General features: G+C 33.4%; 1 protein-coding gene across 1 annotated transcript in view; it reads right to left on the bottom strand.

The window, feature by feature from the left end:
• FASN1 (Fatty acid synthase 1) overlaps window positions 1-441 on the bottom strand; it is a 22,156-nt gene extending 21,715 nt beyond the window's left edge. Inside the window, exon 1 of the mRNA XM_068377053.1 lies at window positions 285-441. The gene's annotated coding sequence lies outside the window, so the exon portion shown is untranslated. The remainder of the gene's footprint in view (window positions 1-284) is intronic.
• Window positions 442-6,530: the final 6,089 nt, after the last annotated feature.

Genomic DNA, 6,530 nt, shown 5'->3' with positions numbered 1-6,530 from the left:
TATAAAATACGATATTCTGAAACAATGTCGCCTAATGAAGCACTGTAAACACATCAATGAAAAGGATATGTTAACTTTAGACCTATAGCACATTTATGTTAGGCCTACTTTACAAATCGACGCTTTCTAGTAAACTGTTTATTTACATTATTAAATATGAAAAGTTCACATAAACTACACATAAGTAAACACGAAAAAAATTAGATACTTAGATCTCGCACACATAGAAATTACATATTAACAAACACTTCACTCACACTTTATCCACATAAGTCAAAACTTACTTAAAAGTCTACGAAGCAGCGACAGAAGACGTAAGAATTCCCGCTTGGTTTTAAGGGACGTTTTCTGCGCACAACACAAGACACACCAAAACCTCTTGCTGTCCAGCTGTACACTGATCCCTTGAAAATACCTCCGCCTTTTTATTTCCTATTAAACGGTCGTTTCCAGTCGGCAACTCAGCCGATGTCGAGCCATACTACATCCGCCAATCAGCGCGTCCGCTTCTCTAGACGTCACCGCACGCTCGGTTACCGGCCAATCGGAACGCGGCGTCGCAGCTTCCAATCACGCGCAGGTTTGCATGGCGTGATCGCAGAGGACAAGCCCCTTTGCAATGTCTGTGAAGGTGCTGTTAATTATGACGTAATGATATTATTTTTTATGTGTTAAATTAGAAAAAATAATTCCTTAGTCATGGATTTTGTATAGATAATTGTCCACGCGGCGTCTACATGAATATCACGTTTAGCATCTTGACCGGAGGGAAAAATTGTCTTGGTTTATGAATGTCAAATGTGTGATCGCTCCATGCAAAGTGCATTCTGCATACGAGGGAAATACTTTGTAATTAACAAACAAATTAGGTTAACGTATACAAACTAGAAGAGGGTCAACTTTTGATAATTTACATGACTTGATTCTCATTGCTTCGATGAGTGAATATTTTTTGCATTTTTCAATTTCTTTACAAAGAGTTCATTAACATTAATGCTTGCAGTGCAGGAATAATAATAATAAAAAAAAAAATTTCGCGCTTTATTTGCTTCAGTGTTTAATGTCAGCCTATAATGTGTATATTATACCAAAATACACAAATACACGAGCACTCAAATGTACAAAATAATCATTAATTTGCGGAACTGATTTGAAAATAAGCCTATAGTTCATTAGAATGTGAAGAAACTTATTTCACATATAGTACAGAAATCATAATATCATACGCAACGAATGCAACTCTCTCTCTCTCTCTCTCTCTCTCTCTCTCTCTCTCTCTCTCTCTCTCTCTCTCTCTCTCTCTCTCTCTCTCTCTCTCTCTCTCTCCTTTGCACTAGATTGAACCTGTGCTATCCTTGACATCCCTTTGAGAGTTGATGCGTATATTTCTACCTTTCAAAGCAAGCTCAATTTAGGACTCTCTCTCTCTCTCTCTCTCTCTCTCTCTCTCTCTCTCTCTCTCTCTCTCTCTCTCTCTCTCCTTAACCTTCAACAGCTTTTTACTACTTAATTTTTCATCAACGTGGAATTCTACAACTCCGTTTTACTTCTCCGTGAGATTTTTTCAATGCCTGTACTTGTATAGGTATTACAGTAGAGCAAGACATCTGGTGATCATATTTAAAAGGTATTATTATTATTATTAATATTATTATTATTATTATTATTATTAGTGTCATTGTAATTTGGTGATCTTATAAAACAATGGCAGTTTAAATGTTGTTATTATTATTATTATTATTATTATTATTATTATTATTATTATTATTATTATTATTATTATTATTATTAACAGTGTCATTGTAATTTGGTGATCTTATAAAACAATGGTAGTTTAAATATTATTATTATTATTATTATTATTATTATTATTATTATTATTATTATTAACGGGGTCATTGTTATTTGGTGATCTTATAAAACAATGGTAGTTTAAATGTTATTATTATTATTATTATTATTATTATTATTATTATTATTATTATTATTATTATTATAGAAGACTAACAGACCATTACATTACAAAATAACTTCAACAAAGCTTAACGTTCATAATTAAAAACAGTAATACAAGAGTGAAACTAATTGATGAATAATTAGATTATCAAAATAATTCACCTTCTCAACGATCTATTCATTATTTGTCTATTTCATAAGAGCGAAGCATTAATTAAGTAAGCACCTAAAACATCAAAGCATTTAATATATTCTATATTACATCTAAGCATTATTATTATTATTATTATTATTATTATTATTATTATTATTTTATTGTTTTTGTTCTTGTTATAAATATTATCATTATTATTAGCTATGCTACAACCCAAATTATAAAAACAGGATGCTATAATCTCCAGGGCTCCATTAGGGATAAATAGCCCGGTGAGGAAAGGAAACAAGGAAATAAACTAGATGAAAAGTAATGAAAAATTGAAATAGAATAGTTTAAGAATAGTAACAACATGATAAACCAAATTGTGCTAAAATTTTGCCAAGTTTCGTGAAAGTTTGAATATTCTCAGATTCTATCAACGCTGAAGACCTGCATTATTATGGTTCGTCGAACCCGGTTGTCGAACAGCTCGAAGAGGTGGAGTCAAACACAAATGCATAAGGTTTGTGAACAATGAAGACCCGCCCACAAAAGTCAGGCGAGAACAGACTTTCCTCGAACAGTTCGACGAACGTGTTCGACAACCGAATACCCCGTTCACACGTTCGAACATCACTTCAAACACTTGGTTGTCGAACTGCGTTCGACGAACCACGTTCGACGAACCGTTCGACCGTGTAAACCCGCCTTAATAGTTTTTATTTCTTTCCCAATGTTACCAGATCAAAGTAAAAACCAGAGTCGATGTATCTTACATTCTTGCAGTTTTTTTTTTTTTTTTTTTTTTTTTTTTTTACGGTCCGTTAAGAATGTTTGGTTTCGGATGTGAAGTTCGTGTCTGTATCAGAAAATACATTTCGGAATGTGCTATTTGATAGAGAGCAACGTGTCTGGATATATATATATATATATATATATATATATATATATATATATATATGTGTGTGTGTGTGTTATATATATATATATATATATATATATATATATATATATATATATATATATATAAATTTATTTATATATATGTACATATATAGATAAATATATATATATATATATATATATATATATATATATATATATATATATATTATATTATATATATATATATATATATATATATATATATATATATATATATATATATATATATATATATATATATATATATATATATATACCTATCTGTCCAGTCACACTAGAGGCATTACCAGACGTATGGCTACTCGGACTCTCCCCAAGTGAGAGGAAGTAGTCATACGTGGTGAGAGGGGTGCTCCGGGAGGAAAGGGGGAGGAGGTGTGCAGGGTTGAATCTGTGTGTACGTGTACGTAATTTTTGGACGGGTGGCGTACACCAGTATAATATATCATTATTATTATTATTTTTATTATTATTACTATTATTAGCAAAGCTACACCCCTAGCTGGAAAAGCAAGATGCTATAAGGCCAAGGGCTCCAACAGGGAAAAATAGCCCAATGAGGAAAGGATATAAGGAAATAAATAAACGATATAAGAAAAAATTAACAATAAAATATTTTAAAAACAGTAACAACATCTAAACAGATAAGTCATATATATACATGATCCTCTTTTTATAATTTATATATGAAAGATCAGTTTTGATGCTGTTACTGTTCTTGAAATATTTTATTGTAATTGTTCATTACTTCTCTTGTAGTTTATTTAGCTCCTCATTTCCTTTACTCACTTGGCTATTTTTCCTTGGAGCCCCTGGGCTTATAGTATCCTGCATCCCCAACTAGGGTTGTAGCTTAGCTAGTAGTAGTAGTAGTAGTAGTAGTAGTAGTAGTAGTAATAATAATAATAATAATAATAATAATAATAATAATAATAATAATAATAATAATAATATGGCTCGATGCTGGACCAAGAAAATCCATTTAGTGACTAGGGTCAAATGAAATCTAATTCAAGATGTTGGAAGTAAAGTAAAAGCTAAAAAGTGGGTACATCGAGGGGCCCAAGGGATGCCTACAGTGTGTCAGGTGTTGTACACTGACTGTGCTGTCTCCCTTAAAGTAGCATTGACATTGTAATTCCATTGCCCAAAGTGAAGGGCCAATTTATCAAGTACCTCCCCTTCACTTTCATAACCTTGGTACCGCCTCAGACGAAAGTCAAGGTTACATTTCATTTTTGTAAATAATTTGCTACGTCGTAATAAAGGTTGTGTTTTGAGAAATCGGTGCGTATGAAGTCCAAAGCCCTGAAGAAAGAAGATTCAAGCTCATTTCATGAAATTGGAGAGACGAAAAGAAATTATTTCAATTAATATTTGAAAAATTCATGGGATTTTGTACTCTTATGAAGAAAGGAACACAGATTATTATCATTATTATTATTATCATTAATAGCCAAGCTACAACCCTAATTGGAAGAGCAAGATGCTATACGCCCAATGGCTCCAATAGGGAAAAATAGCCCAGTGAGGAAAGGAAATAAGGAAATAAATAAATGATGGGAACAAGTTAACAATAAATTATTCTAGAACAGTAATAACGTCAAAACAGATATGTCCTATATATACTATTACCGTTAAAAACAGATATGTCATATATAAACTATAAAAAGACTCGTGTCAGCCTGGTCAACATATAAACATTTGCTGCAACTTTGACCTTTTGAAGTTCCACTGATTCAACCACCCGATTAGGAAGATCATTCCACAACTTGGTAACAGCTGGAATAAAACTTCTGGAAAAATGTGTAGTATTGAGCATCATGATGGAGAAGGCCTGGCTATTAGAATGAACTGTCTGCCCTGTATTACGAACAGGATAGAATTGTCCAGGGAGATCTGAATGTAAAGGATGGTCAGAGCTAGGAAAAATCTTATGCAACATGCATAATGAACTAATTGAACGACGGTGCCAAAGATTAATGTTTAGATCAGGAATAAGAAATTTAATAGACCGTAAGTTTCTGTCCAACAAATTAAGATGAGAATCAGCAACTGAACACCAGACAGGAGAACAAGGTAGAATGAAAGAATTAAAACACCTCGTCAGAATAGATTGATCACCGAAAATCTTAAAAGACTTTCTCAATAAGCCAATTTTTTGTGCAATTGAAGAAGACACAGACCTTATGTGTTTCTCAAAAGTAAATTTGCAGTCGAGAATCACACCTAAAATTTTAAAAGAGTCATACAAATTTAAAGAAACATTATAAATACTGAGATCCAGATGTTGAGGAGCCACCGTCCTTGACCTACTTACAATCATACTTTGAGTTTTGTTAGGATTCAACTTCATACCCCATAATTTGCACCATGCACTAATTTCATCATCATACTTTGAGTTTTGTTAGGATTCAACTTCATACCCCGTAATTTGCACCATGCACTAATTTCATCTGATCTCTATTAAAGGATTCACCAACCCCAGATCTACATTCAGGGGATGGAATTGATGCAAAGAGAGTAGCATCATTTGCATATGCAACAAGCTTGTTTTCTAGGCCAAACCACATGTCGTGTATATAGTATAAAATGTAATGGACCAAGAACACTGTGCTGTGGAACACCGGATATCACATTCCTATACTCACTATGGTGCCCATCAACAACAACTCTTTGAGATCTATTACTTCAAAAATCAATAATAATGCTAGGAAACGACCCACCCACTCTCAACTGTTTCAGTTTGAAAACAAAGGCCTCATGATTAACACGGTCAAAGGCAGCACTAAAATCAAGGCCAATCATACGAACTTCCTGACCACAATCAAGGGATTTCTGTACAGCATTGGAGATTGTAAGAAGAGCATCACATGCTCCAAGGCCTTTACGAAAACCAAATTGCAAACTAGGGAATAGATGATTACCTTCAGCAAACCTCTTAAGACGTTTTGCCAGAAGACGCTCAAAAACTTTAGATAATATGGGAGTTATGAAAATTGGGCGGTAATCAGTGGGATTTGAGCTACCACAAACACATTTACATAGAGGAGTAACATTACCAATTCTCCAACAAGTGCTAAAAGCTCCTCTTCTTGCTAACTTGTGCAAAATAACAGATAACTTTAGAGCTAAGAAATCTGCTGTCTTTATAAAAAACAATGGAAAGATACCATTTGGGTCTACACCTCCATAAGTATCAAGGTCCATCAATAGAGCTTTAATTTCACGAGATCGAAAAGCTAAACTAGTTAGTTTAGCTTCAGGAAAACATGAATGAGGAAGTTCAAGTTTTTCATTACTCTGTTTACAGTCAAAAGGGTTGCCTTTTCCTTTGGACAGTGAGTGACTGAGCCATCTGGTTTAAGTAAAGGAGGAACTGTTGCATCTTCACCAAAGAGTGCAGATTTAAGGGTAGACCACCATTTATGTTCCTGAGTTGTACCAGAAAGGGTTTCTTTTATAATTAAATTGTACTCCTTTTCAGATGAGG

Source organism: Palaemon carinicauda, chromosome 7 (assembly GCF_036898095.1).
Source record: "Palaemon carinicauda isolate YSFRI2023 chromosome 7, ASM3689809v2, whole genome shotgun sequence".
Lineage (NCBI taxonomy): Eukaryota > Metazoa > Arthropoda > Malacostraca > Decapoda > Palaemonidae > Palaemon > Palaemon carinicauda.
This window is presented reverse-complemented; position numbering and strand designations above follow the sequence as displayed.